The following is an 18,543-nucleotide window of genomic DNA, read 5'->3' on the forward strand; positions in this document are numbered from 1 at the left end:
TCAGGTAGCTGTTACTACTTAACTGAAGTAGGTATGTAAGAAAAACAATTTGCCATCTCTGGTTTACTTGGGCACTGGCAGTGACCAAACCTCCCCTTTACTCTCAACTGTATCGGTATTCTTATTAGGGGACAAGGAAACAGAAGAGGGCAAAGACCAGTAGAAAGTGTCCAGCCTGGGAGACTATGAGGATGGTGGAGTCCTTGCAAATGAGGGGTTGGGAGATGAAGTGGCTCTGAGGAAGGGGCTCAACTAGAGGCACGTTAAATTTGAAGTCTTTAAGACATCTAAATGGAAATATTAGAACGTATGAAGACACAGGACTGGATTTAGGAGAAACCTCTGGGTTGGAGACAAAGATCAGGTCACATCTGTGGCAGACACTGCTGATTATCCAACCACTATTTCCCCCTTCTGCTTAGTTAACTGTACCCCACTTTTGTTCACATGTAGAGTAGTCTACTTTCCAGAGGAGATTAGACTCTAATCCAGCCTCAGGCCCTAGTGCTGTGGGTGAATCTTGATTAGCCCAACATCTTGATTAGTCACAGATAATTCCATTCCCCTTACCGGTTTTTAAGTTTGGGAATGTAATACAGTTCTGGACAATAAAGTATGTCTGTGAAGAAGATTCTAAACATTTCTAGGATTCCTCTCTTTTTTTGAAAAAAGATGGAAAGAGAAGCTTCTTACTGTCTGCCTCTAGATGTGGCTCTATGAGATGGACTGACTAAAGCTTCCACAGCCATTTTGGGACCATGAGGGGACAAGGCTGAGGGCAAAACCCAGCATGCTAAGGACGGACAAAGAGAAAGATGGAAAGAAATGGTCTCTGATGATATCATCAATCTATCAGATTAGTCCAACCCCAGAAAAGACCTCAGGAGTCCTTGCTACGTGATAATAAATGTTTTCCCTAATTTCTTTTAAGTTACTCATTTATTTTGAGAGAGAGAGAGCGAGTATGCACAGGGGAGGGGCAGAGAGGGACAGAGAGAATCCCACACAGGCTCTGCACTGTCAGCACAGAGCCAAATGCAGGGCTCGAACTCACAAACTGTGAGATCATGACCTGAGCCAAAGTCAAGAGTCAGATGCTTAACCGACTGAGCCACCCAGGTGTCCCATATTCTTCTTATTTAAGCCAGTTGAGTCACAGTCTGTGTTGTTTGTTGCCAAAAGAATTTCAGCCAATATACCACCTCTGCAGAGAAATTTCTATATGACAGAAGTGACCACTAAAACCATGAGAGCGTTTGTAAAACTCAATGGAGTGTGCAGGGAGGAGGAAAACCATGGGGAAGGTCATTGGTGTGGTGATCGAAGGAAAGGAAAGAGCAAAGGAGACAGAGAAAGAGCACCATCAAGGGTAGGAGGATAATTAGAACAACCTGTGGCATACAGGTTCATGGAATGAGAGGCTCAAGAAAAAAATATTTAAGTGGTTCTGTAACAAAAGAGTGGTGCAGAGCCTAGGTAGCTCTGTCAGTTAAGCCTCTCTGACTCTTGGTTTTGGCTCAGGTCATGATCTTGCATTTTGGGAGTTCGAGCCCCACATGAGGCTCTACACTGACACCACGGAGCCTACTTGGGATTCTCTCTCTCTGCCCTCCCCTCTCTCTCAAAATAAATAAATAAACATTAAAAAAAAAGTGGTGCAGAAGCCAGTGGAAAGGGAGTGAAGATAATTATTTGTTGGTTGACTGACTACCTGTCCATTTGATTGCTTGTTCAACGGCTCTGGTCCCTGCTCACCAGCTACTTCCTGGTGGCCCGGATGACCCCAGGGGCCAGGACTTGGGAAACTTTGGCCCTGTGGGTGACAAAGCAGCATCCCTCTGCAGATATGAAAGCCACATGCGTGGGGCTTCCGGGACGGTGGGGTTTACAGAATGCTGCCCATTGTCAGCTGAGGAGTCCTGACACCTGGTCCTGACCCTATCTTCTGTAGACAGAACATGAAACAGAGTTTTGTTTATCAGCTGTAACTCGAGGGAAGTCACTTTGTTGCATTCTTGTTGCCAGTACAGGGAACAGCCCTAGCTTCCTGCTGCTCTCCTCCTCCTTCTTCCTTCCTCCTTGCTCCTTTAGTATACTCCACGCTTCCTGCCTTTCATCACAGGGTTCCCTCTGCCATGAATGTCCTTCCTCCTCATCCCATCTCTACTTGTTAAAGTCTCTTCCTGTCCTTCAGGACTGACACCTCCTCCGTGAAGCCCTCCCCATTCCTCCCAACTGGAAAATGTCTCTGGCACTTAAGTGATCCCATTCCACTTGGCTTCAACCTCTGTGTTCCTAAGCACTGGGGGTGGGGGTGGGGGGGGGGCAGTACTGGAGACATTTGTGGTTTCCTGGGAGACAAGAAAGACACAGAAGGAAATTCACCTATACAAATAAGGCAAGGCCTGCACAAACTCTGTCCCTTGTATGAAGAGGGTGGGCACAGGGGAAATAGAGAAGTGACTGGATCCTCTCCTCTCACCTGCAAACTAGCCCTTCCTCTCTTCCCTTCTCAGATGACCTCTGGGGCAGAACAACCTTGGCAGGGTGGGCTGCATAAGTCCGCAGTCATCAGCTAGGAGCAGTGCTCCCAGGTCAGCCTGTGCACAGCTGGCCTTCCCCACCATTGGAGGGTAAGTGACCTCACAGGCCCCCAGATAAACGCCTACTTCCTTTTGGGCCAGCCTCACTCCATGGGCCTCCCCTCTGCTTGGCCCCTCTCCACCTCTGCAGCCTTTTCTCCTGGGCTCCAAGCCTGATGTCTAGCCACTCTCTTTCTCTTTATCTCTCTCCTTCTTTATCTGGCATTGTTTCTTTCTCTGTCTGCCCATCTCTCCCAGACGATGTCCTTGTCCTTCCTTACCCCTCTTCCTCACTCTCTCATCCTCCCGACTGAAATAAAGATCCTCCAAAGAAAACAGATAGGCTTCTTGCATATCAGCACACGTCGATTGGGGGAACTACGAAACAGATGCAGAGAAGGTGATGCTTTGGAGTGTCTGGTACCCGGCGGCAGAGAAACTTACATGTGTTCTTCAGACTTGATTGGACCTAGGGGTAAAATCATGGGTCAGGGTCCAGAAAGCCCGAGTTAGAAATGTAACCTGTCCCTTTTCTTTTTCTTTTTTAAAAATGTTTTTTTTAACATTTATTTATTATTGAGAGACAGAGAGAGACAGAGCATGAGCATGGGAGGGGCAGAGAGAGGGGGAGACACAGAATCTGAAGCGGGCTCCAGGCTCTAAGCTGTCAGCACAGAGCCCCACGTGGGGCTCGAACTCACAAACCGAGAGATCATGACCTGAGCTGAAGTCGGCCGCCTAACCGACTGAGCCACCAGGCGCACCTGTCCCTTTTCTAGTGTCCTAAACTGGCAGCCTAAATTTGCTTGATTGTAAGCCCGTATCATTTTTTAAAAATTGAGTGGTATCTTCAATATATGCACATCTAACTATTTATTTATTTTATTTTATTTTCTTAGAGAGAGAGTGGGCATGGGCAGGGAAGGGGCAGAGAGAGAGGGAGAGAGAGAATCCCAAGCAGGCTCCACACTGTCAGCACAGAGCCCCATATGGGGCTCGAATCCACGAACCGTGAGATCATGACCTGAGCCAAAGTTGGAGGCTTAACTGACTGAGCCACCCAGGCGCCCCACATCTAACTATTTCTAAGTCATAAGTGAAATAAAATCGTCACTTGTGGCAAAGAATGCTACTTGCTTCCCATTATCCTTTTTCCTTTCTTCTATAATATTAAAACCCCTAAATTTTAGACATATAGCCATCCAAAATGAAGACTACATTTTTCGTGCCCAAGCAGCTAGACATACCTGTTTGGATTAAGTTCTGGCCAAGGGGGTTTCAGGGGAAGCGATGTATAAATTCTGGAACCTGCCCCCTCTCGCTCACTTCCCCCATGCTGCCTGCTGGAGTGTGGATTTGGTAGCTAAGCCATCTTGAACTCCATGGAGTAGGATCAGATCTAGTAATGGTGAGGAGACGGGAGAGAAGGAGCCTAGGTCTCTGGGAAAAGCCTGATGGAGAAGATACTTCACCCAGGAGATGGGAGGTACTGCCTTCCAGATACTTCTATGTAGTTGAGTCCTGCTATCATGCAGCTGAACCTATGTTTTAACTACATTGTACTTCTATGGAAACATTGTGTACATCATAAAACATATGTACAATATGACTATGAAAAGGATATTTTTAAATACATTTTTTATATGAGAAAAAGTTTAGATTAATGGAGAATTTGTAAAGGTGGCTCAGAGAGTTTGCATATACCCCATACCCAGTTTCCCCTATTATTAAATCTTAATTTAGTGTGGTAGATCTGTCCCAATTAATGAACCAATGCTGATACAGTATTACTGAAAACTTTTGCTTTCCAATGGTGGTTTTTAAATAAATAGAAGTTTCCCATTTTCTTCCCATCACCATATATCTTGTGCACCCCCATAAATGTGTACCCCAGGGGGGTACCATTGTCCTAGTTAATGGGGCTGTCAGTCCCCTTGCTAGTCACATAGCACAGAATGGGACACTGAGAGGCAACACCAGGTAAAGGGAGGCCAAAGAGTGTGAGTACTGAGTGGTATCACCAAGGATCAGTCCAGAAAGCTTCTTGGAAGTTGGGTTTTGCCAGGAGATACAGGATGGACAGAAGGGTCTGGAGCTTCCAAGGTGATGACTAGCCCATGTGCAGACCCCAACAGCGGGAAGGAGCAAAGGCAAACAGAGCAGCAGTGAGGTAGAATCTGGTTTGCATTAGGAATGCGGCCTGGGAGGCAGCAAACAGCAAGACAGAGTCAGGGAGGCTGGGTGGTAGACTTCTGCCCTGGGTCTTGGGTACTTTCCTTGTTACAGAGCCTGTCTGTTTTTTTGTTTTTTGTTTTTTTGAGCCCAAGGCACTGTCTGTTCTGCTGGGGTCTGTGTGTCCTGGCCCCTCATTAAAGCAATGGGATTTTCCTTGACCCTTGGGAGTCCATGTATCTGGAAGGCAGCCATAATCTTTGAGAAAAGTCACAGCAAGACTCCCCTTTTCAGGCCAGGCCAGGGGATAAGAGCTATAGGGGGAATCAAGGCCTTTTCCGGCATGTGCATGGAATGCATCCACTTGTATGCTGCACACTCCTTCCTGACAGCTTCTGTTCAAATTCCGATTCCCAGCGAGGAGCAAGAACCAGGTTCCTTGTGTCTGTGCAGGGAAGATGCCTGTGGACCAAAGGAGTTCAGGAAACAGGGTGCCTGGGGTCATCTGCATTGTCTCTCACTTGGAGGCAAGAAAGCCCAGGGAGTCGCGCCTGGTGGCCCAGCAACCTGGCCATCATCTAGGTCTGGTTTGTAGAAACAGAGGTACAGAATAAGGGGTCACAGACAGCGAGGGTGGAAGGAATAGAAGCACATTTATAACACTGTATTGAAACAATCTTAGGGCGCCTGGGTATCTTAGTCAGCTAAGCGTCTGATTCTTGGTTTTGGCTCAGGTCATGATCTCACGATTCGTGGTTCGGGCCCTGCGTCTGGCTCCACACTGGCAGTGTGGAGTCTGCTTTGGATTCTCTCTCTCCCTTTCTCTCTGCCCATCCCCTGCTCAATCTCTCTAAACAAACAAACAAACAAACAAACAAACAAACAAACTTAAAAAAAAACAACCAATTCATCTGTCTAGATGTGAGCAGTCTGAGGATGGGGACTGGGTCCTGTTCCTTTTGGATTTCCATGTCTAGTCCAGTGCCTGGCATGCGATATGTGCTCAGTACTTGTGTGTTGAATGAATTGCCCATCTAAACATACTTACCGGGACACCTGGGTGGCTTAGTCAGTTAAGCATCTGACTCTTGATCTAAGCTCAGGTCATGCTCTCACAGTTGGTGAGTTCTAGTCCCACGTTGGGCTCAGTGCTGATGGTGCAGAGCTTGTTTGGGATTCTCTGCCCTCTCTCTCTGTGTCTCTCTCTCTCTCTCTCAAAATAAATTAAATAAATAAATAAATAAATAAATAAACAAACAAACATACTTACCTCATTCGTGGCAGAACCGGCAGGAGCCTGGGTATCCTGAGCCTTGGGTTCTACTGTTCTTTTCACTACACTGAATTACTGAGTTGCTTCTGGACCTCAGTCTGGCTTAGCAGAAGTTCAAGGTACCTTTTGGTTCTGCCAGCCATCTTGCTCCTCCACTCCAAGTGTATCCATGCCTGCTTCTCAACAGGGCTCTTTAGAGCATGGAGCTAATGAAGACAGTTGTAGTCACAAGATCATTACTCACCTGAGCTGGTTAACTTTGACCAGGCTGAGTTCCTGGCTCTAGGCAGTTGTCTTGTAGATCGGAAGGTATGAACAAGTGCTGACAGTTGTGTTCAAACCCATGACACTCAAATGGGTCCATAGGGCCTAGAAAATAAAATCCAAAATCTATACGGTGAAACTAGGGTCCTCTATACTTTGGCTGGAGCCCCCTATATCTCCATCAACTCTCATCTGGATGCTGGCTCTAATCACCCACTTGCCCCAAACATCTGCGGTTTGGTCAAACATAACACGTACCTTCCTTACACACAGTATTTCCTGCTCCCAATGTCTTTGCTTAAATATTCCTACCACTAGCAGTGCCAACCCCCATCTCTCCCTACCAAAATCTTATTCTCTGAATTCTGAATCAAATTCCCTTCCAAGCTTTCCTGATTCCTCTGGCCATTTATTGGATGGTGTGAAATCCCTGCCCACCCCGCGTTGTCTATATTTTAAGAGCCACCTTTACTCCCCAGTATTATTGCTACTTTTACATCTGTGTCTGGCAAGAGACTATGAGCTATGGGGAGCATGGATGCTTGCCACTTTTTCTGTTCCCCTCACCCCCATCTCCAGCACTGAACCCAGAAGAGACTCTTGGCACCTCCTACACTGCAGGTAGAGGAGAGTGGTCAGTAGCATTTTCTTTATGTTAGAAAATTAGAGCTTTCTTATTTGCCCATACTCTGAATCAGAACATCCCAAATGGATTGTCTTTCCCTTAAGCTAGGTGAAGCCACCACTGTGTGAGGGTATGATATTGGATCTCGGGAACCATGAGATTAAGCAGGGATCATATGAATTAGCCTGTCCAATGGAAGGAGCATCTGGCCTTAGGAGGAGGAGTCTGGGCTGGGAGAAACTGGCTGGCCCAGTCCTTGGGAAAGGTCACCTAGCTCCCCAAATGGGCAAGAGGACTGAGTTATGGAATCCCAGGAGGCTCAGTAGACCCAAAAGAGGAGAGGGAGCAAGTCCAGACATGGCTGTGAACCCACCCAGGCCCTCTTCCTGCTCCCTCGTCCTCCATAGCCCATTGCTCTGCTTTCCCTGCCCAGAGGAAGAAGAGACAGAGGCAGGAGTGAGAGCAGAAGTGGGAAGATCATGAACATGCACATGTTCCCTTTTTGGAATCTTCTTCATTACCCTTGTAAAGATGGGCTCCAAGTTTACCACCCACAATTTTTATTTTAGTTTATTTCAGTTTTTAGGTTTTTATTAGTTTATTTTGAGAGGAGGGGGAGAGGTAGAGAAAGAGGGAAACAGAATCCCAAGTAGGCTCCATACTGTCAACGCAGAGCCCCACGGCAGGCTCAACCCCAGGAACCGTGAGATCATAACCTGAGCCAAAATCAAAAGCCAGACACTTAACTGACTGAGCCACCCAGGCACCCTCCAAATTTTACAGCACAAAACACATAAAGTTAGTTGTAAGCCATCTGTACCTGGCACAAACAAATCTGTTACACTAATGTTTAAAACTATTTCCTCTGTAGGAAGGTCTCCCGCAGCCGGCCATGAGGACTCTTGTGGCATCGACCATCTATTAGGCGGTGTTCAGGGGCACAGTCCATGGTCACCACCTCCCACCTGCCTCCCTCTTCCCCACTCAGAAGTCACTGCTCCCAGAGCTTCAGCAAAGCTTGCTCTTATCAGCAGCCTTTTCCCAGCATCCCCCATGCCACCCCTTCCCCCATTCTTTCTGGGCCTTTCCCCCCACAAGTGCTGCTGGGATCCTCGAATGGAAGGCACTTGGCAGCTCCATGGGTTTCCCAGGCAGCTGCTACTCCCCTAGACTCTGAGCACTGGTAACCTTCGCCCCAGTGCAGCCTTGGTTGGGCTTGGAACCAAAACCATTACATTCATCTCCTTCTTACTCTCCAAAGGGGGTGGGGTGGGCTGGCTTCTGGGAAGTGACTAGACTCCCCACCACCACCCTGTGCAATATGCTGGCCTTCTGACTCTGGGCAAGAGCAAGAAAAGAGCCGCGGATTCAGCTCTCCATGCTTCCTTGAGAAGGGCCCACTCACCTGCTGGAGACACACCTGACCTTCCCTCTATCATCTGTCAGATTACCCACAACTCCTAGATAAAAGTGGTGGATTATCCACACTACCATAAGAACGAACTGGCCCGGATAATGCAAAATCACGAAGAACCTGAAACCAGTTCTGTTCGTCTCTGGAGAACTTTATGATTTTTTCCCCCTCTTCCTGCAGCTGATTTTCCTGACTATTGAACATGAAAACCCATACAGTCCCTGGGCAGGGATGGAGGAAAGCTGATTCCTGATGAGATCTGGGCACAGACAAGTCTCAAAACAGACAGCTACATGGAAATGTCTGAGAGGCTGTTCTCTGAGAAGTTTTTAAAAAGTCACAGGAATTGCAGAGACTCTAAGTGCTGTCTGTATCTGTTTAATATTTCCTCTGCTTTGAAAACAAAACCAGAGTCATAAGGTATCAATGCTGGAAGGGGACTCTGAGACCATTCAATCCAACCCCCACTTTATGCAGATGAAGAAAAGGGGACCCACATGGTAGGCAGGCTGCAGCTTAACACAACAGCGTATCTCTTCCTCTTCATCAGAATTTTGAGTCATGTTCCCCTTTACCCAGAAATCATCTACCTTCTCAGCTCCCTTCACACAACAGCTCCTCAACACAGAAACTTCTGCCCAATTCCTATTTTATGCACCTGCCGGGCGTGTCCTTTTTGTGTGTGTCATTGTGTACATTTTAATGACTTACTTCCCCTATTAACCTATAAGCTAGAAAAAAAAAATAAGTCCTATGGGTTTCTTCTTGTAAACCCCATGCTAATGACTCATTACCTAATGACTTCTCACTAACTGCTTCCTGGCAACCATCTCAGGTCTTGTCCAGCAGCTACCCAGGGTTCAAGTCCTGACTCTTCCTGTCCACCCATGTGATCTTGGGCAAATGACTTAACTTCCCCTCTAGAAATGGCACCAAAGAGTGGCTGAGTGACACCAAGGGAGAGCTTTAGTCTGTGATAGCCGCTCCCCAAACACACAGTGTAAAGTAAAAACAATGCATAGAGAAACCCAGCTTCAGAACAAATCCCCTGGTACCACCACACCCGATTATAACCTTCCTCCCTCTCAATTTCCTCAACTGGAAAAGGCAGGGGGGAAATGATATCTTATAGAGTTATAGGAAAGTTAAATAAGAAAGCCCATGTAGGGGTGCCTGGGTGGCTCAGTCAGTTAAGCATCCGACTCTTGATTTAGGCTCAGGGCAAGATCTACAATTTGTGAGTTCAAGCCCTGCATTAGGCACTGTGCTGACAGCACGGAGCCTGCTTGGGTTCTGTCTCCCTCTGTCTCTACCCCTCCTCCTGCTCGCTATCTCTTTTCTCTCAAAAATAAATAAAGATTAAGAAAAAAAAAAGATAGTCTGTGTAAAGTACTTAGCATCTCGAAAAACTGTTCAATTCATGTTAGCCCGGGCACTGTGCCTGGGATAAGGGAATCCATAACAAATAAAACCTGGTCCCTACCCTGAAGTGCTCACTGGTCCCTAGAGGAGGCAGACACATCATTCAATGGCAACCTCATAATAGGACAGACTAACAGCAGGATGAAAAGACAGTGTTAACCAGAGGAAGGAACAACTTTCAGGAGGTCTGGGAAGATTTCACAAAGGATGAAATGCTTGAGCAAGAGTCTGGAACCTGAAGAGGAGTTTCCTGGGCAGACATGTAAGTATCACACTAGCCAGAAGGAACACCCTGTAAAAAACAAAACAAAACAAAAACCCAGAGGCTTTAAATGTCACAGATCCCTCAAGGTGCAGGAATAATTAGGTAAAGGGAAGTGAGAAGTGGTAGGAATGAGGCAGGAGAAGGAGACCGTGTGGGCGGAAGGAAAAGGCACAAGCTTTGGAGCAGGTTCCCACGAGCGAATTCCTTTGCTCATCTGTAAAAAAGGCAGGAAAACAACAGCTACTACCAGCAATAAACACTGGTGATTTAGTAGACTGCATCTAAATGCTAGCCTGTGACAGGTCTCCTGGGCTTCGTTGACAAGGCTGTGGGGTTTCAGGGTGGGGGAGCGTCAGTGTCAGAAGAACCAATGGGGGAAGGTGGCAGCAGCAGAGAGGGGCACCTTCAGGCAGATGCAATATTCCAGGAAAGCAGGGCTCAGGAGACTCGGGGGGCTTGGAGGCCGTGCTGGCAGTACAAGCGTTTCGGTAAAACTTGAATGAAGTGACTGATACAGAAAAGGAATTGAGAGTGAAGCCTTTACCAACGAAAATTGTACACTTTTTTGGTGAAGATTAGAAGACAAAAAATGAAGGATGTATGGTATCCTATATATTACATGGTATCATATATATGTATATTTATTTATTTAAAGTTTATTTATTTATTTATTTATTTATTTATTTATTTTTAACGTTTATTTATTTTTGGGACAGAGAGAGACAGAGCATGAACGGGGGAGGGGCAGAGAGAGAGGGAGACACAGAATCGGAAACAGGCTCCAGGCTCCGAGCCATCAGCCCAGAGCCCGACGTGGGGCTCAAACTCAAGGACCGTGAGATCGTGACCTGAGCCGAAGTCGGACGCCCAACCGACTGAGCCACCCAGGCGCCCCTAAAGTTTATTTATTTTGAGAGTGAGCAAGTGAGCAGAGGAGGGGCAGAGAGAGAGGGAGAGAGAGGGAGAGAGAATCTCAAGCAGGCTCCCCACTGTCAGCGCAGGGTCTGACATGGGGTCAGTCTCATGAACTGTGAGATCATGACCTGAGTCGAAGGAAGTCAAGGGTTGAACACTTAAACCGACCGAGCCACTCAGATGCCCCTGCATCCTATATATTATAACTATAATAATGTTAACATAATTCCTCCTGTTATTACTGAGTTGTCCTTCTGGAGGGAAACCTGGCCCACTCCCCCTCCTTTCCAGGATGAAAAAGCTGAGGCCCAGAGAGGCTGAATCACTCTCCCAAGACCAGCAGTGGGGGTAGGGGGAGGAGTGGGGGAGGGAATGAAGTCCTGGGGACTCCTTGGGCCAGTGACACCAGTGACATTGGTTCAACTTCCACGTGTAGAAATAACTGTACCTTTTAGTTTTTAAAACCACGTTATGTGCTTTTTAAATGGGTCTTAAAATGTCGTGTCCTGCAGAAAGGGTCATGGACTCTTTTATGAGAGGCCAGTTCATGTCAGGGGCCAGCCTATAAAAACTGATAGCGGGTGTCTTGCAGGACAGCACTGTGTCCCGAGGGCTGACCCCGAAATCCCAGAGCACCGAGTGACAGCAGTCACACCTCAGGCAGACTTTTCTGTCGACCCCGTGTCACTGGCTGCGGACTGTGAGCCATCTTGCTCTGCCGGGTGGCCAGGCAATGGGGAGGACGGAGAGCGAACGGACATGCACAAGTGCCCACAGGAGCAAACGGGAAAGTACTCTCTGTTTGGGTGTCCTCCTGAGGGTGGGACTGTGTGTGTGTGTGAAGTGGGGGGCAGAATGTGTGTTGGGGAAGGAGAGTGAGAGTCAGGGGGTTGGGATACAGGGGGTCTTTGTACATCAAGAGCAGCAGGTGAGCCCCTGGGCTTTCATATGATTCGAGCAGAGCAGGAAACCTCCTCCTGTAAAGGCCAGGCAGGGACTGCCAGGCCGGACTCAGTCCTCCTTCTGGTTTCAATGGGCAATGCACACCACCGTATGCCCTGCCGGCTGGCCCCAGACCTCTCCAGCATCCCACACACAGGCTCCCCAGCCTCACCCTGCCCCCGCTCAGAGCCCCCAGGCTTTGCCTACGCCGCGGGCAGGCAGCGTTCCGGCCTAGCACAGGCTGGCAGGAGAAGGGCTCCCGCGCCCTCCAGCCCTCTACCCTCCAGCTGTCACTCCACTGGTTGCCCACCATTTGGCAGAGTGCAGCCCCCACCCCCATCCCAGTCTGGTCCAGCAGGCACAGCTTAAGTTTCCACAGAAACTCTGATTTTCCTGGGGTTTGGAGCAGGCCCGGCCAGCCGCAGTTCCAACTACTGCTGGCTTCTGGAGCCCTCTCCTCCCACGGCTCCCAGCGGGGCATGGCCACTGCCACTACAGAGGCTTGGCAAATTCGGGCAGAAGGGGTGGGGTGGCCTGCCTTGGGTTCCTATTTCTCCTCTCGCTGAAATCCTGAATAACAACAGTCACTTAAATGTCACTTTCAACCTTTCAAAGAACTTCCCGAATTTTATTTCCCTTGATCCTCATGACTTCCCAAGCAGGATAATTCAAACGTAACCCCTTTGGGCCAAAGGAGAAACAGAGACCAGAGGGAATAACTTGTCCGAGGTCCCATGGCTCAACTGGAACCAGGGGAAGCTTCCACGTTCCACATCGCCACCACCACGGCTTCGCCAGGTGGCACAGACTACTCCCTGAGATGGCTGCAAAAAGGTCTTTGCTCTTTTCAGAGCCTGCCTTTGCATAAAAGAACCTGGAGGTGTCCCATTTAGGGTGCACTGGAGCAGCGGAGGGAAGGCAGCTGACTCTTGGGACTGGGCAGCCTCACCGCGTCTGGGCCCAGGAACCTGCCCTCCTTCTCCCCCCAAGAATGAAACCCCTCCCAAGTTTGCTAGAAACATGTGATTTATGATTAACTTTGTGTCCTGGGGGAAGTCTTTTTCTTCATCAACATGAAAATCCCAGAAGGAGAGATGCATTGTCTGGGTTTTTCCCTAGGGGTAATGGGAAGCTTCAAAGAATATGGGAAATTAGAAAAGATGGGGAAGAACGATGGCAGAAGAGGAAAAGGGGTGTACGCGTATGGCTAGAGATGGGAGTTTGGGGGCTTTGCCCCATAGGTGCCTCCTGAGTTTCTTGTATGGGCTTACTGATTTCACACCATGCCAGCTTGGGAAGACAATGCCCCTCAAGGCAACCCATGACTACTCTTTCCTGAATCCACAGGACCAAAACCGTGGAGTCCATGCCCCTGCCTCTGTGCCGGCCCATCCCTAAATACCCCCAAATGTTGAGCCTGGACCCAGTGTCAAAGACTGCCAGAGAAGGAGATACCTTAATGGTCTATACCTGAGTCTCTAGGCTCAGGTGGCTTTGATGTTCTTTGGTCTAGCCTAAATCTTTCCGGCTGAATTTTTAAAAGACCTCTTCAGATCTCTGTGAGGAGAGCAGGCACAGAGCCAACAGGCAGGAAATGAAATCATGATGCTGGTCATTTTCCTCTTTTCTTTCCTCTCCTCTCCTCCCTCCTCCTTCCCATCACCCCGCTGCCCCCACCCTTGGGACTGCTTGTCAGATGTTTTCACTGTGATGAGCAATGCCTGTGTATACAGTGCCTTTATGTGTTATAGATTTTTGCTGTGAGCCTCCAGGCTTCTCCTTGCAGCCCCAACAAGGGAAATCCCATAATGAAGGATTTCACGGAGCTCCACAGGCCGGGAGAGGCTTTTCTTTCCATCTGTCATTTTACTTCAAGCCTTGACCTTTCTGTTCCCATGTAAAGCAGTACCAGGAAGAAACGTGGGCTGGGGAGCGAACGTCTGAGCTGGGACCACGGACTGGGCTGTGAGCAAGCATCCTAGGGTGTGGATAGTATTAAAATGCGGAATTGAGGAAGACACTTCAGAGGGCATAGATGGGATGTGGGGATGGGGGTAACGAGAAGAGTTTAAAGATGGAAGAGCCCCTCAGTTTAGGATAAAGCCCTAAATACATGTAGGAGGACATCAGAACAGTCTAAGGAGACCCCAGTCATCCCTGGCCAGACACCTCAGGGATGCCATTTTGGGCAAAGAAAGCAGAGGCTTTGGAGTCCCAAAAATCTGGGTTTAAAAACTGACCCTGCCCCTTGCTTGTAATGATCTTGGGCCAAGTGCTTAACGTCCTCAAGCCTCAGAGTCCTCATTTGAAAGTTAGGGGTGATACATATAGACTTCATAGGACTGCTTTATAGATGGAATAGGATAATATCCAGTGCTCAGCGCAGCACCTGCTGACAGGTAGCTCATAATCAAGAGTGGCTACTCTTGATTAAGTGTTCTTGATCTCCAATACAGGTCTGCCTCAACTTATGATGGGGTAGTGTCCCAGTTACCCCATCATAAGATGAAAATACAGTAAGTTGAAAATGCATTTAATACACCTAACCTCCCAAACATCACAGGTTAGCCTAGCCTACCTTGAACGCGCTCAGAACCCTGACATTTAGCCTACAGTTGGGCAAGATCATCTAACACAAATCCCCCTTTAAAAATAAAGTGTTGAATAGCTCATGTAATTGATTGAATACTGTCGTGAAAGTGACCATCAGAATTGCTGTCTGGGTACAGAATGGTTGTTGACCTGTGATAGCGTGGGTGACCCGGAGCTCCTGCTCACTGCTGCCCCCGAGCATTGTGAGAGAGCATCACGCTGCGTATCTGTAGCCCAGGAAAAGATCGCAATTCAAAATCCAAAGTATGGTTTCTACTGAATGGGTATGGCTTTCATACCATCATAAAGTTGGAAAACTGTAGGTTGAACCATAGTAAGTCGGGGACGGTCTGTACCCTCAGATGAGGATAGAGCCTCAACAGCACCAGGAAGGTAATAGAAGCCAGAAAGCTCTGCCTTGCTCCCCTTGGGGACCAAACTCCCCGAAACTCTCCAGAGGGGCCTCACTCTGAGACAATCAGCCGATGGGAAAGCAAGCGTGGGGCTTTGATGCCGGTGAAGGGCCATCTTCTGACCGACTTTCCCATGTCAGGTCGATGGGGAGACTGGAAAAAAAAAAAATCCCAGTCTACAAGACTCCACAACCAAATACCCACCCAGCACTGCTTTGAAAGGGCAAAGCTTTAGAGATGCACAAGGATTGTGATTGTTTGAAATGTTGGTAACATTTCATCTTCCCAGAGACCTTGTTCATTTATCAGGGTTCTTAAAACCCTTTTGTTCAAAAGCTTGTGGTGAGCACAGAAAACATTCTATCTAATATCAGAGCACAGCTGTTCCGCGACAGAGAGACTTAGGGAGAAAGCCCTTAAAAAAAGGAAGGGGAGAAAATCCCACCAGGGATACAAACATGGGAAAAGCAACCGGGGGCAGAAAGACGGCCTTGGGAGCAGCAGCTGCCTAACAAGAGTATGCTGTTTGGGGAAGTGTGAGAAAAAAAGAATCGCCACACTGACAGCGGGCCTCTGGAACTCTCAGTAAACACTGTGACCAAGGCAAGGCCCAACGCTGGGCTCCTCCTCTCTGGAGGGTTCCTGGCAATCGTGCACGAGGCCCCAGCCAGGGCCCCTAAAAATGTTTGAAGTAGGTGTGGAGCCTTGAGTAACATCTTCTTAAGGGCCAGTGTGGCTGGAAAAAAAAAAAAAAAAGCCTAGTGGAAAACTCTGTCCACCCAAGGCCACAGAAGCCCAGGAAATATTTTCTAAAAAGGGCTTTGATTGCTCCTGAAAGCACAAGACAGACTAAGCCCAGCCAGGCCAAGGCGGGGACTGTGTGTCGCTAGCCATTGGCTGTGTGGGGTTGGGGCAGACAGGTCCAAAGCCTAGGATTTATTTTCAGCTCTTAATTATTTAGCGGGGAGTCATGTAGAACTTCAGATAAAGGAAAATCACATCCACGTTTATGCAATGTCTGAAAAGTACACATTGTTTTTAACAGAATTTGAGTCCATAATCAAAGCCAAATTCTGAAAGGGAAAACAGATAAAGTCAATAGGTAACTTTCAACACTGATGATTACAGCTGCCTTGCAATGCAATACTGGTATATAACAGGAGTTACAAGCTTGAGCTCAGGAATCAGAAAGATCTGGGTTTAAATGCTGGTGCTGGGTGACCTTGAGAAAGTGTTTCAGCCCCTCTGTGCCTGGGATTCTTCATCTGTGGAATGAGAATAAAGGCACTTACTTCCTAGGTTGCTGTAAAGGTTAATGAGCTTCTATGGTTATAATGTTATTTTGTTGCAGTCAGAAGAGCCGAGGCAGGAAATTTGGGTGGTCTCAGTTGACCTTTAATTAGGTCCCGTAAAACCCCCCAGGCCTCAGTTTCCTCTCTCTGAGGCAAATGATAGCTGTGTACCTTATCTGACACAAATTCCATGGCTCAAGTAGCTTATGAAGTGTAAAGGCATACATAAATGTGATCCATGATTATTATCAAGTATTCTTAGTATGCAATTTATTTCCCCTAGTTTCCAAACATTCTAATGAAAGAACTTTGGATGGTCAGCTGATCATTCCACCTGCTACCTGAAATCTGATTTCCAACTTTGTTTGGAGCCTGATTCTAACAAATCAATTGCAAAAGAGAAGGAGAGACACACACATGCAGACAGAGAGGTGAATCGACAATTGTGGAATTTTGATGCTATTAGGGAATTATTGTTAATTTTTGTTGTGATAATTGTATTGTAGATACAGATATAGGTATTTGTATGAGAGGGTTCTTACACAGTTGCACATGGAGTATTTATAGATGAGATTACGTGATTGTTCAGATTTGCTTTAAAATCATCTGTGCAGGAAGGGAAGCTGGGGAAAGGTACAGATAAAAGAAGATTGGTCATATGTTAATAATTGTAGAAGCTGAGTGAGGGGCACATGGGAGTTATTTATATTATATTCTCTATTTTATGTTTGAAATTTTTCAATAACAAATGGGAAAAAATACAAAAGGGGAATCAGGGAATGATTAAGCATCTATGACAGCAGCTGAGGACCAAACAGAGGATCCTAAACAGGGACTAACAGATATGTTGGATACAAGGAAGATGCACAGTAATGGGGAAAAACTTGAAATTGGACAGCCTGTCACAGACAAAGCCTTTCGATGTGACCACGCCATATAATTTTTTCCAGGCTGCTGTTTCCTCATCTTTGAAGCGAGGAAGAGAGACACAAATGCCCCTTTTGGCTTTAACATGGTAAGATTTTTAAGGATTTCAAAATTGAGGACACTTCACCAGATTTTCTGGATAGAATATATAAATCTCACTTGTAAGTGAGTGAAAGCATTTAAAATGTACCAGAAGTGCTCTCAATTTAAAGAAGTACCACGAGGGGTGCCTGGGTAGCTCAGTGGATTAAGCATCCGGCTTTGGCTCAGGTCATGACCTCATGGTTTGTGAGTTCAAGCTCCACATCAGGCTCTGTGCTGATGGCCCAGAGCCTGGAGCCTGCTTCGGATTCTGTGTCTCCCTCTCTCTCTGCCCCTCCCCTAGTCACACTCTGTCTCTCTGTCTCTCTCTCTCAAAAATAAACATTAAAAAACAATTAAAAAGAAACAAAGAAGTACCATGATAAAGTGTCTAGATAAGCAACAGAATCTTGTGGTGAAGAGTATACCTTCTTCCTCAATTTATTTGTGGCTTCCGATTTGCTCGTTACAGTAACAGGTCAATTGACCAAAGCATACAGAGTTTGGAGAAGTTCTTCAAACATCATTTTTATGAGCTAGATGTGAACTTCACCAAAAAAACCCTTTTTATGTTTCAATTCTTCTTACAAAAAAAAGTCTCACAACCAAGAGGCTACTTTCCTATCTTAGCAAGAGAAATGAATGCAACCTTCATGGTGATTTCAGGGGCTTCTTCTTCTTCTTCTTTTTAATTTTTTAAAATGTTTATTTACTTTTGAGAGAGAGAGAGAGACAAAGCGTGAACAGGGAGGGGCAGAAAGAGAGGGAGACACAGAATCTGAAGCAGGCTCCAGGCTCTGAGCTGTCAGCACAGAGTCCAACTTCGGGATCAAACTTATGAACCGTGATATCATGACCTGAGTCAAAGTCGGACACTTAACCGACTGAGCCACCCTGGTGCCCCAGAGACTTCTTCTGACTTGATGTCACCACTGGGCACTAGATCTTAACTGTCCAGGACTGGAGATGTAGACAGACTGGGCAGAGATCAAGTCAAGTCTACACTGATGCCTTGGCATTTTCTGGAAAGTGCATTTTCTTTCTTTCTTTCTTTCTTTCTTTCTTTCTTTCTTTCTTTCTTTCTTTCTTTCTTTCTTTCTTTCTTTCTTTCTTTTTAATGTTTATTTTATTTATTTTGAGAGAGAGAGAGTGTGTGTGTGTGTGCGAGTTGGAGGGGAAGAGAGAGAGGGAGATGGAGAATCCCAAGCAGGCTCCCTGCCATCAGTTCAGAGCCCAACTCGAGGCTTGAACTCATGACCATGAGATCATGACCTGCGCCGAAATCAGGAGTTGGACACTTAACCGACTGAGCCACCCAGACACCCCTGGAAGGTGCATTTTTAACATCAATCCTGGTATGAGCC

General features: G+C 47.0%; 1 long non-coding RNA gene across 1 annotated transcript in view; it reads right to left on the bottom strand.

Moving 5' to 3' along the window:
- LOC105260728 overlaps positions 1-18,543 on the bottom strand; it is a 60,374-nt gene that overhangs the window by 12,918 nt on the left and 28,913 nt on the right. Inside the window, exon 2 of the long non-coding RNA XR_890515.4 lies at positions 6,272-6,396. This is a non-coding gene — a long non-coding RNA (uncharacterized LOC105260728). The remainder of the gene's footprint in view (positions 1-6,271; positions 6,397-18,543) is intronic.

Source organism: Felis catus, chromosome B4 (assembly GCF_018350175.1).
Source record: "Felis catus isolate Fca126 chromosome B4, F.catus_Fca126_mat1.0, whole genome shotgun sequence".
In the NCBI taxonomy this organism is placed as follows: domain Eukaryota; kingdom Metazoa; phylum Chordata; class Mammalia; order Carnivora; family Felidae; genus Felis; species Felis catus.